The sequence below is a fragment of the Callithrix jacchus genome, chromosome 1 (assembly GCF_049354715.1).
Source record: "Callithrix jacchus isolate 240 chromosome 1, calJac240_pri, whole genome shotgun sequence".
Taxonomy (NCBI): Eukaryota; Metazoa; Chordata; class Mammalia; order Primates; family Cebidae; genus Callithrix; species Callithrix jacchus.
In genome coordinates, this window is record NC_133502.1 from 89,781,096 (window position 1) to 89,793,766 (window position 12,671).

Consider the following 12,671-nt stretch of genomic DNA (forward strand, 5'->3'; position numbering starts at 1 on the left):
GGTCATGGTGCTAGGGGCTGGCCCAGCAGCAGAGGCTGGTCGGCCACAGCTGTCTGTTACACAGCAATCTGGCCCCTCTGCCTAGTGACAAAGGGAGCCAGGTTTGGATCCTCTCTGGCCCCATCTGCCCCCAGAACACACCAGTCAGCTGGACAGATGCCCCTCTGCCCCATCCCTTCTGCTCCATGTGGGCAATGTCGGATACTGCCCTCTGCGGCCTTTGGGAAGAAGAGTTTATCTTGGCAGGGCTTCCCCAGCTCAGCGCACATCAGCCCACTGAGGAAAATGTGGGGATGAAGAGTCACTGGTGGGTGATGTGTGCAGCTCCCGTGACTCCTCTACCTTCAGGGCCATCCTCAGGAGATGAGGTAGTACCTCCCCTTTGCAGGGCTGAGGAATGGTAAGTGAGCTGTGTTTGAAGGGAACGTGGTCTGTACTCTGGTGTGTGTGGGTGCTGAGCCAACTTCCTCACCTAAGGATGAAAGTGACACCTTGGCTTAGTGACACCTTGGGACTCCTGCTAGTTACCCCACTGGCTGTTGTCTGCCCCATGTTCCTGTCCTTGTTTTGGCTGAACCATTTCCAGGAGACAGAACCTGTGCTTCCTCCACCACTGTGTCCCGCCTGAGGCCTAAAATTGCCCCTAAACGGGGACAGTGGGGCTGACTGGGGGGCTCTGATAGACTGAATGTGTATCCCCCACAGTTCCTGAAGCCCTAACTCCCAACAATATGGTATTTGGAGATGGGGTCTTTGGGAGTTCTTCAGGGTTAGACGAGACCATGAGAGTGGGGCCCTAATGTTGGGATTAGGGCCCTGGTAAGGAGCAGAAACCCCAGAGCTCTCTCTCCCCAACATGAGGACACAGTGAGAAGGTAGCCATCTGCAAGCCAGGAAGAGAGCCCTCACCAGAACCTTAGCACACTGGGACCCTAACCTTGGACTTCCAGCCCCCAGACTGTGACAAATACATTACTTTTCTTAATACATGCCTCATCCATCCCCCAAGTCTATGACACTTTACCCTAGGAGCCCTATGTGACTAGCACAAGGTCTATCATCTCAGGAGCTTTCTTCCTAAGTGGTATCTGGAAACCGTGCATCAGAGCCATGGGAAAGAATGAAGAAAGGCTCAGCCCTTTACGAGGGTCAGCACACCTCCACCCCAAGCGCAGCATATCACACGTGAACCAGGAGTGCTGTCACAAACAGTGAAAGGGAATCTGCAAACACCCATGACGTCATCACATCCATGCTCAGGGAAGCCAGGCAGCTTGCTCACACCAGGTGCTGGGGGTGTGCTGAGGCTTTTGGTGAGCTTGGCCTCCCTGCTCATGCACCCAGGTCACTCCCTGGAAGCCAGTGCAGCTGGGGCGCCATGGGCATGTTTGCCTCCAGAGCCTCCTCCCTTCGCCGCTGGACAACAGATCCCTGAAGAAGCCATGGCATTCTGGGAACCTCCATCTGACGTGAACAAGGCCAGCCCCCAATAGTGAACATGCTGTGCTTTCTGACAGCTGCCAGAATGGACTTGCTCCAGGTGGCTGCCCTTTTCTAGCTGCACTTTGATTCTAACTTCAGATGTCTTTCAGGTCTAGATATCCTGGGCAGTGTTAGTGAGAATTACCTGCTTTGGGGGATCTGGGCCAGGCTGCCACCTTCTGGCCAATTGGCTGATATCCAGCCAGACCTGCCAGAGTTGCTGTCACTGAGTCCTTGGCCATCACTGGACGCTGACACTCAACAGTGGACCCCATCCTAGTACATCCCTGTGAGGGAGCTGGTATGCTAGGTTACTGATTCTGAGTTATGATGCCATTGAGTATGATTGGTCTCCACACCTGTGCCCTGTGAGCTCATTTTAGGCAAATGTATGTGGACTAAGGCTGTGTTTACCCATGGTTCATTTTCCATCCTCATCTCAGTCGGCCAAGGGATGAATTCCACCTCTCATGCCATGGTCCTTCCTCAGAATCTCCTTTGTCTTAGTTCATTCCAAAGATCATGTTGTAAGGAGGTTTATCATGTATACACTATTTGCATAAACTATGAGTGATTAAAAGATATTCTCTGACATTAAACACAAACAATGTAGAAATCTCACAGGTGAAGACAGGTTCATAAGATGCCTAATCAGTGTCAGTGGATCGTTAGTCTAAGTCAATTGCTTCATCCCCTTGCCCTTCATTAGCCTAGATAGAAACCGACTGTAAACAGGCTTCACTCCATAATGTGCCAAAATAAAACCCCAAAGCACACATCTCACAAACCAAGTCAGGCCGCTGGGACCATCGTGTGTCATCTGAGCCAGCTGGGCCACATCAACTCCTACCCCATCTCATGCTTTTTCCTGCATTGCTCAGGAATGGGACCTTCTGTGTGAGCCAACATCCAGTGTCACAGATGCTGCATTCATAAGACATCCTGCAGTCACACCCACTGCTTTTTACTTTTTTGAAAAATGTAAATTTTAGGCCTGGCATGGTGGCTCATACCTGTAATCCCAGCGCTTTGGGAGGCTGAGGCAGGCAGATTACTTGAGGTCTGGAGTTCGAGACCAGCCTGGACAACATGGTGAAACCTTGTCTCTACTAAAAACAAAAAAACTTAGCTGGGCACGGTGGCACGTGCCTGTAATCCCAGCTGCTCAGGAGGCTGAGGCAGGAGAATTGCCTGAACCCAGGAGGCGGAGACTGCGGTGAGCCGAGATCGCGCCATTGCACTCCAGACTGGGTAACAAGAGCGAAACTCCGTCTCAAAAAAAAAAAAAAAAAAACACAAAAACTTAGCCAGGCATGGTGGCACCTGTAATCCTAGCTACTTGGGTGGCTGAGTCAGGAGAATTGCTTGAACCCTGAAGGCGAAGGTTGCAGTCAGCCGAGATCATGCCACTGCACTCCAGCTGGAGTGACAAGACCAAGACTCTGTCTCAAAAAAAAAACAGCTGGTCCTGGTGGCTCACGCCTATAATCCCAGCACTTTGGGAGGCCGAGGCGGGTGGATCATGAGGTCAAGAGATCGAGATCATCCTGGTCAACAAGGTGAAATCCCGTCTCTACTAAAAATACAAAAATTAGCTGGGCATGGTGGTGCACGCCTGTAGTCACAGCTACTCGGGAGGCTGAGGCAGGAGAATTGCTTGAACCCAGAAGGTGGAGGTTGCGGTGAGCCGAGATCGTGCCATTGCACTCCAGCCTGGGTAACAAAAGTGGTGGTAACAAACTCCATCTCAAAAAAAAAAAAAAAAAAAGTAGGAATGTTTCAACCACATAAAAATAGAGAATAATATAGCCACCCCTTAGATGTGTCCCATGTTAATGTTCTACCATTTGCTTCAGCTAATTTTTAAAATAAAAGTTTTAATAAGACATTCACATAGCATGTTTTCACTCATTTAAATTGTGTGATTCATGTTTTTTCATAGAATTTGAAACTGTCATATTAAACATATTGATAGAATTTGCAGCCATCGCCACAATAAACTTTAGAAGATTTTTATCATCTCAAAAGGAAACCTCTTATCCTTTAGCCGTCACCCCCATCTTCCCTAGCCTTATGTAATTAATTCACTTTCCACATAGTTTTACATACACTGGACTTTTGTATGAATGAAACATACAATGTGTGTCTTTCACATCTGTCTTCTTTCACTTAGAATAATATTTCCAAGGTTAATCCATGTTTTTAGTATGTATCATTACATCAAATCTTTTTTTTTTTTTTTTTGAGATGGAGTTCCACTCTTGTTACCCAGGCTGGAGTGCAATGGCGCGATCTCAGCTCACGGCAACCTCCACCTCCTGGGTTCAGACAATTGTCCTGCCTCAGCTTCCTGAGTAGCTAGGATTACAGGCACATGCCACTATGCACAGCTAATTTTTTGTATTTTTAGTGGAGACGGGGTTTCACCGTATTGACCAGAATGGTCTCAATCTCTTGACCTTGTGATCCACCCGCCTCGGCCTCCCAAAGTGCTGGGATTACAGGCGTGAGCCACCGCGCCCGGCCTACATCAAATCTTTTTATTATTGAATAATATTCCACTGATGGATATACTAAAATTTATCCATTTATCAGTTGAGAACATTTGGGTTGTTTTTACTTTTTGGCTATTGTGAATAACACTTCTAAGATCATTTGTGTACAAGGTTTTGTGGGGATGTATGTTTTCATTTCTCATGGCTATATAACTAAGAACAGAATTGATGGGCCATATGGGAACTCTATGTTTAACTATTTCAGAAGGTGCCAGACTGTTTCCAGTGTACATGTACCATTTTACATATCCACTAGCTGTATGAAGATCCCAGCTTCTCTCCACATTCCAGCCAACATTTATTATCAACTCTTTTTGATCAAGTCATCCTAGTGGTTCTGAGGTTACATCTCATCGTAGTTTGCATTTGTGTTTCCCTGATGTTGAACCTCTTTCATGTACCTATTCTCCATTTGCATATTTTCTCTAGAGTAATGTGTACTCGACATTTTTAATTGGTTTGTATTTTGTCATTGAGTTATAAGAATTCTTTTTTTTTTCTGTTCACATTTTTTAATAACATGGCACAGTTTACATTACACAAGAAGGCTCCGCCAATGAGAACATGCTGAAGATTCAGTTGCTTCACTTTTCTTTTCACATAGGATCTAGAAAGGACTTTATTACTTACAGGATAAACAACAAAAAGGTCCATGTAGAAAAATCTCTTTACAATACTGAAAGCTGCCACTACAGTTCCAGTGTACATATTCCGTGGAATTCTTTTTAGTTGTTGTCTTAAAAAAAAAAAAAACACTGCACAACATCTGGAGTTCACAAAATCGGAAGTTCACAACTAAACCTTCAGTTTACTACTGAAATAGATCTCTCTGCTTATTAAAAACAATGGTCTGTAGTTAACTTTTTTTTTTTTTTTTTTTTGCAAAAACAGGGTAACAACATCAGACAGCACTTTAATATACTAGAAGACCAGGCCGGGCACAGTGGCTCACGCCTATAATTCCAGCACTTTGGGAGGCCAAGGCGGGTGGATCATGAGGTCAAGAGATTGAGACCATCCTGGTCAACAAGGTGAAACCCCATCTCTACTAAAAATACAAAAATTAGCTGGGCATGGTGGTGCGTGCCTGTAGTCCCAGCTACTCGGGAGGCTGAGGCAGGAGAACTGCTTGAACCCAGAAGGCGGAGGTTGCTGTGAGCTGAGATCGTGCCATTGCACACCATTCTGGGTAACGACAGTGAAACTCCATTTCAAAAAAATATATATATATATACATACATATATATATGTATATATATGTATGTATATATATACTAGAAGACCAAATGGAACTAGTTTTATTTCATACATATATTTTACAGTCCAGTAGACGAGATATATTGTATTTCTCTGCTAGTAAAGTCATATTCTCTCCAAATATGTAGACAAGAGACTTAATGTATTATAAAAATATTATGAAGAGACATTAAGATTGATGCAAACTCAAAAAACACACTCACACACGAGACTTTTATCTGCCATCTTTCAACCCTCTGTAACTCGCGATGGCTCCACAGGTTGGCCTGTTACGGCTGCTCCCAGACTCGATCACCAACTGGAATACAGCGTGTCACATTGGGAAATGTGCACCTTCCATTGGTCGGTTATTGAAAACATATCCATCATCTGAGAAAACCTGGACGGTTTCTTTCAGGATCTGTTTGGGTGTAAGTAAATCTCATTACAAAACCAGGAAGTGTGTACAGGTATGAAAGAGGACACACTAAAAAAGGCATGGTTCTCACGAGGTGTGTGTGAAGTCACTGGCGACCTGTGTGTGTCTGTCAGACACCACCACCCGTCCCCTGATTTTGGCATCTGGCAAATCCCATCCTCCTGGGCACCGGTTGCTCACGTCCTCAGTTACCTCTCCAGGGCTGCACTTTCCCCCAAAGCCCACAAGCAGCAACTTCAGATGCTAAGTTCCAGCCTGGGGTCCAGTTTGCAAAATAGGATGTTTCTCCTTTTGAAAAAAAACAAGCAAGGAAAACAGAGTCATATCAGGTAAGCGCTTGTTCAGTGAAAATATGACCGTAAGTATGTTGTAAATGGGTCTGAAAAGGCTGCTTTGAGTTAGGCGGGCTTTTGTGAAAAGCCTGAACATTCATTGCATAGTTGAAGGGTTTAGCTGTCTATAATACATGGGAACACGGCCTCAGCAGACTGTGTTCACTGATATTAAGTTTGCAAGTAGCACATTTTAAGAAGTATTAATGTATTATGTTGTAGTGTTCGCGCCAAGGGCTCGAGACAGCTAGTTGACTCGCCCCAGTTTGGCTGCTGGACCTGTCTGCATTTCCCCAACTCGAGGGCTGTCGAGTGAGACAAAGGGCCGTGAGCTGAGTCACTAAAAGCAACAACAGAATGCAAAGCAAAGGCCTGCAGTTTATGAGGACATTATGCTGTCTGCTTCCATGTCCCCTTTCAGTCTCTGTGTAAGCAATAAACTTGCTGCAATTGAGATGCCTAAGAGGAGCAGAGACCTCTGCCCATATTTTCCCTGGAGCCAAGCCTTTGTTTTAGCTCCTGGTGAAAAACAGGTTTAACCAGCCACCTTAAGGGCGCCATTGTATCTTTGAAATGTAAAATCTTTGAAATGTAAACTACTATCACAAGCCCCCTTAAACTGCTTTCTGAGCGGATATCACAAGCCCCTGATAACTATTTTTTATGGAGTTTCTATTTCCTTTCTGTTTACTCCTTCTTTTTTCTTTCTACTGGGATAAAGTAAATGTAAACAAGAAAAAAGGTATAAAAGCTGTAACCCACAAAAATAAGTTTGCTGCGTTTTGACCATAATCTTCACGCAGCCCTCCGGACTCTACTTTTCTATATTCTTTCTCTTCCGCGCAGTCTCTCTCTTGACCATAATCTTCACGCAGCCCTCCAGACTCTACTTTTCTATATTCTTTCTCTTCCGCGCAATCTCTCTCTTGACCATAACCTTCACGCAGCCCTCCAGACTCTACTTTTCTATATTCTTTCTCTTCCGCACAGTCTCTCTCAGGTTGAACGAGACATCTACATGACATTATGTTACTTAATCTTTATCTATTTACATTTGTACAAAGTAAAGCTTTCATCTTACCCATTTGCATATATGAACCATTAGCTCATGAAGCAATCTCTTTTTACATTGACTATGTACATGGCCTTCCCACCTCATCTGAAAGAGTTTTGCATGAGGGATGGTGTGGACGTCCCGCCGCCCCCTCACAATGATCATCCAATGAGTGTGTGTTGTCATCGTCACTGTTTTGGTTCAAATCAAAAAGTTTTGTTCCAGAAACAAAAAGTAGGAGACATGAGAACATATGACTGGGCTAAAAGAGCTGAAAATCTCAACATATACAAAACATTTCAAAATCTGCACTGAGTCTATCTATACATTTTTACAAGGGGAAGAGGTGGGGCTTCCCCCCAAGTCTGTGTGAGCTATGCAGGAGTTTCTCTCTCTAAAGTCTGGCCTGGTGTCTGCCTAGGGTTTCTTCTTCCTCGTTTGTGCTCCAGTTCTCGGCTTATAGGGCCTCGATATCCTTCAGCGTGTGGGAAGGGGGCCTCTCCCTGATCTCTGCAGACAGAGGAGTAGTCCTCCTGGGAGAGACCGGGTGGCCCCCCAGCGTGGAGATGAGTGGGGGAGGCATCTTGTTGAGGAGTCAGTTCTGGTGGTCTGCGGTGGGGCTGATGCCGGGATAGTGCATGCTGGGGAGTCCTGGGGTGTTGAGGCTGGGGTGGGGCAGGTGCCCGTCCAGGGAGGCGGGGTGCAGGGAGTGGAGCCGCATGTGCTCATGGTCCTCTCTGAGCCTGTGCAAGCACTCCCGCTCGTCCAGGTGGCCTCCCCGCTCCTGCACCCACCGAGGGTCCACGACAGCCAGTGGTGGTGGTGGTAGCGATGGTGGCTGTAGTTGTGAGGCTCCCGGTCCCTGAAGGAGCGGTGGGCTTTGTACAGGGGAGTGAGAGCCGGTGCAGCAGATCATTCCTTAGCAGAAAGCCCCTGCCCAGCGGGTCTCTTAGGGTAATGTCAAGTTCTCGGTAAGGATCCCTCAAGGGGTCCCGGATGGGGTCCCAGAGGAAAGAAGGGTAGGGGAAGCGCCCTCCGCCCGGGAGGGGGCCGATGCCCACGAAGGGGGTCATCATGCGAGTCCTGTCCAGGCTGCTGATGCTGTTCATGCGGTGAATGCCCGTCACCCCCACCGTCATGGGCATCGAGGCCAGGGGCCCCGGGTGCACGCTGGATGAGGAGTTGGGAGGCGGCGGCTCTGAGGCCCGGTGGGTATGTGGGGACTCCGGAGGCAGGTCGTGGTCTTCCTTTCGCTCCTTTTTCACCTTGACCTCGGAGCTCTGGAGCTCTTCTTGGGGTTCTCGTAGGCCGGCTCACCCTTGCGCGGCTCTGCCTCCCGGCTCCAGGTGCTGTTGGGCCTGGTGCTGTCCACCACGGGGGTCCGCACGTAGGGGGATGGCACCCGGGCCAGCTGCTTGGCCTCTTCGCCTGTGGCGCGCCCCTCTTGGCTGTGCCCATCCTTCTCGGGCAGGTGGCCCTCCTGCGCCTTGTGCTCGTCGGCGGCCAGGTCCTTGCGGGCTTCCGAGTGGTCTCTCTCCCTGTCTTTGGGTTTGTCTTTCTCCCGAGCCTCAGTGTTCGAATGGGCCCGGATCTGTTCAGTGGAGCTGTGGTTATGTCCCAGGGCATTCACCGGGAGGATAGGTTCTGGTGAAGAGTGGCTGGAGTGTCTCTTCTGAACGCTTTCCCAAAAAACTTCTAACAGCATTCAGAGTTAAAATGAATACATATTATTGGGAGTAACGGAAGGATTTCCAAGTCCGCCGAAGGCATTGCCACCAACTGCTGCTAGGCCTGTGAATGTAGACAGCCGATTAAAAGGCTCTAGGTGGGCAGCAGGGTTGAGGAAGTTGCTGTGATGAGGAGGTGGTCCAAAAGGGGTCCCCGTTGGGTGTGCAGCACCAGCGGCAGAGAACAAAGTTGAAGGCCTGCCAGATCACGGGGGTCGTGAATGTCTCCAAAGAGACTGGGGCCTGGAGGGCGGCTCAGGTACTCGGGTTTCAGTCCAAAGTCCAGCTTCTGTGGGTCTGACTGCATCTGTTTCTTGACTTTCTGTTGGTGGTGGTAAATCTGCCAGGAGATGTGAACATGCATAGCACACCACTTCCCTGGTTTCCTTAACATAGTTCTGAAAGGATCTGTCAACCTCGGGTCCTTTTGGAGTAAAGTGCGTGGGACTGTCCCAGGCCGAGCAGCGACATCGATAGGGTTGGATGTCTTCAGCTGAAACGCTCCTTGTAGTGAACCAAAAGGGCCAGTGGGTGGGATCATAGGGGGGATGCCCGACACTGCAGGAGGGTAGGAATGGAAGAGACTGTGCCTGTAGAAGCAGTCAACTTTTGTTGGGTATTTGCCAAAATTTCTGCCTGTGGTACGCACCATGGAAGGTGCTGCCGTCGGCATGATGGCAGTGGGCGGGATGGCGTGGGGGAACGGCGTGAAAGTGTGCTGGCGCTGGTGCTGATGGAACTCGGTCCGCAGGTAGGGCGGAGGGCCCAGGGAAGCCCCGCGGTCAGCGCTCTGAGAGGCCAGAAAACGAGTGTTCAGCTCCTGTCGCAAGATGTATGGCTCTGAGTAAGTGCTCCCGGCCGGGTGTCCCGGCACCTGCAGACTTCCTGATGTCAGTGGTGGTGGAGGAGGCAGAGCAGTGGGAGGGGCAAACATATTGGGGTGATGTGAGTGTGCGGGGGGGGGGGGGAGGCTGGAGGGTGGAGGGGGCTGTGATTGGGCAGGGAGAGGGGGAACGGGGAGGCAAGGGGTGGTGGGAGATGTGAGGAGAGGCAGGCTGAGTCTTCGCTGGAGTGCTGCTTCTCCTACTGCTTAAACTGTTGAGGCTTAAGCTACTGCTGTTGTAGGCTGACAATGACTGGGAGAGGCTCTGAGCGGAGGGGTGGGCCTGCACAGGTGGGAGGTTCTGATGGAGCAGCTGGGTGGGGGAATGTGGCCTGGATAGCCTCTGCCCCGGAGGCTGCGGGGCGGGCTGGATCTGGGCCTCCAGGGCCTGCGGTGGCTGCGTACTCGGAGGTGGAGGCTGAGGCGGGACCTCTGTGCGTTGCACCAAGTCAGGGTCCGGAGAAGGAGCTCGGAGTTGAGGCTCCGTCTGGGGCTGTGCGACCTGAGGGCAGGGGTCTTTAAGCACCACAGGCTCAAAGATCGGCTCTTTGCAGCAGTCCTGTCTCTTCTGGCTTCTCTCTAAACCCGATATCTTGGGGACAATCGGCCCTGCATCCTGGCTGTCATGTTCTGGTTAGCGTGCCAACACCTAAGTCCGGATCTTTGTTTACAATTAACAGTGTTGAAGAGTTTTTCAGAGCTGGCATCTGATGCCTGGTCGCAAAGGGTCAAGCGGTCCGGTTAGCCCCAAGTTCATGGTTTGATTCCTTAACAGGGCTCCTGGCCGGGCGCGGTGGCTCACGCCTATAATCCCAGCACTTTGGCAGGCCAAGGCGGGTGGATCACGAGATCAAGAGATCGAGACCATCCTGGTCAACAAGGTGAAACCCTGTCTCTACTGAAAAGAACAAAAATTAGCTGGGCATGGTGGTGCGCGCCTGTAGTCCGAGTTACTCGGGAGGCTGAGGCAGGAGAATTGCTTGAACCCAGAAGGCGGAGGTTGCAGTGAGCCGAGATCGTGCCATTGCACTCCAGTCTGGGTAACAACAGCGAAACTCCATCTCAAAAAACAAACAAAAAAAAACCCAGGGCTCCTGAAGGGCGATCGTTAGAGATTAGGAGGAAACCACCAAAACACACGAAGAGAAAACGCCAAACTCCCGACCCGGCTCAATGCACAAGAGTCTCTGGGCTGCTTCCTCGCCGAAGTCGGAGGGCGGAGGCGCTGAATCAGATCCGAACCGGGCAGCAGCTTTGGGGCGGCGGCGAACCTGCGCCGCGCTCACACATTCAGCGCGGCCGAGGCCCCGGGCAGCGGGAGGAGCTCGCCCGCGGAGATCGCCCGGCCCGCGCTTGCAGCTGTCTCCCCGCAGCTCCTGCGGCGCGCGGGGCCGGGTGGGCGCGGCGGGAGCTCGAGAGGCACGTCCGGGGCCGGTTGGCAGGAGGGCGAGGCAGAGAGGAGCGGCCCAAGCCGCCGCCATGGTGCGTGGAGCTAAAGAACGAGGCGGCGGCGGCGGCGACAGGACAAAGGAGACCATGTGGCGAGGGAGGGAGGGAGGAGGGAGAGGGAGGAGGAGTAGGTCGCGCGGCGGCTTCTCCCTGGCAGTCGCCCGGGGCTACCCGACAGCCGGTCCCGCCTCTCCAGCCGCGCCGCGGGCTCCTTGGTCATGAGCCCGCTGCCTCCGCGGCGCTGAGGGGAGCCGTTTCGGGAGTTTAGATTTTGTGCGGATCTCACCGGCTCGCGGCCCGGGAGGCGCTGCAGCAGCTGGGACGCGGGGTGGCGGCGCCTCTGGCTGGAGCTTGCAGGCTGGCGGGCGAGCGCCCGGGAATGGCTGGGCTCCTGCCTCTCTCGCGGGCTCACAGCTCAAGTGAAATCCATCGGCGGCCGCCGCAGGCGCCCGGGCTGGACCATGGCAGGAGCGGGCGGCGGCGGCGCTGGGGCCCCTTGCTCCGGACTTCGCTCCCCGACTGCGCCGAGCGCGCCTCCAGACGCTCCAAGAATTCTTTATATATTCCAGCCAAAAATGCTTTACAAGACATAATTTGCAGAAATATTCTCCTATTCTATGGGTTGTCCTTTACTTTCTTTTATTTTCTTATTTTTATTTTTATTTTTTTCAGACGGAATCTTGCTCTGTAACCAGGCTGGGGTGCGGTGGCGTGATCTTGGCTCACTGTAACCTCTGCCTCCCGGGTTCAAGCGATTCCCCTGCCTCAGCCTTCTGAGTAGCTGGGACTATAGGTGTGCCACCATGCCCAGCTAATTTTTTGTATTTTTTAGTAGAGACGGGGTTTCACCATGTTGGCCAGGATGGTCTTGATCTCGTGACCTTGGGATCAACCCACCTCGGCCTCCCAAAGTGCCGAGATTACAGGGGTGAGCCACCGCGCCCGGTCCTTTACTTTCTTGATGGTATTCGTTGAAGCACAAAAGTTTTTACTTTCGGCCGGGCGCGGTGGCTCAAGCCTGTAATCCCAGCAGTTTGGGAGGCCGAGTCAGGTGGATCACGAGGTCAAGAGATCGAGACCATCCTGGTCAATATGGTGAAACCCCGTCTCTACTAAAAATGCAAAAAATTAGATGGGCATGGTGGCGCATGCCTGTAGTCCCAGCTACTCAGGAGGCTGAGGCAGGAGAATTGCCTGAACCCAGGAGGCGGAGGTTGCGGTGAGCCGAGATGGTGCCATTGCACTCCAGCCTGGGTAACAAGAGTGAAACGCTGTCTCAAAAAAGAAAAAAAAGAAAAGAAAAGAAAGAAAAGTGCATCAAAGTGGAAACTGCCAGTTCCATTAAAATTCACTGCACTGGTCCAGTGTCACTTGTGCTAAAGTCTTTTGGTCCAAGTAAATCTTTTTGGTCCAGGTAAATCTGGCTAGCCCAGATTCAAGGGTAGGAGGTAGACTTGACCTCTCAATTACAGATAAGCCACCTGGGTACAGGGAGTGGAGAAACATGAAAGTCA

The 12,671-nt window shown here is 50.7% G+C and overlaps 2 pseudogenes; both read right to left on the bottom strand.

Annotated features, from left to right (window-relative positions):
- Positions 1 to 7,431: 7,431 nt before the first annotated feature.
- LOC108591900 (autism susceptibility gene 2 protein pseudogene) lies at positions 7,432 to 8,811 on the bottom strand (annotated as a pseudogene).
- LOC100412297 (autism susceptibility gene 2 protein pseudogene) lies at positions 8,792 to 10,449 on the bottom strand (annotated as a pseudogene).
- Between the last annotated feature and the right edge of the window lie 2,222 nt (positions 10,450 to 12,671).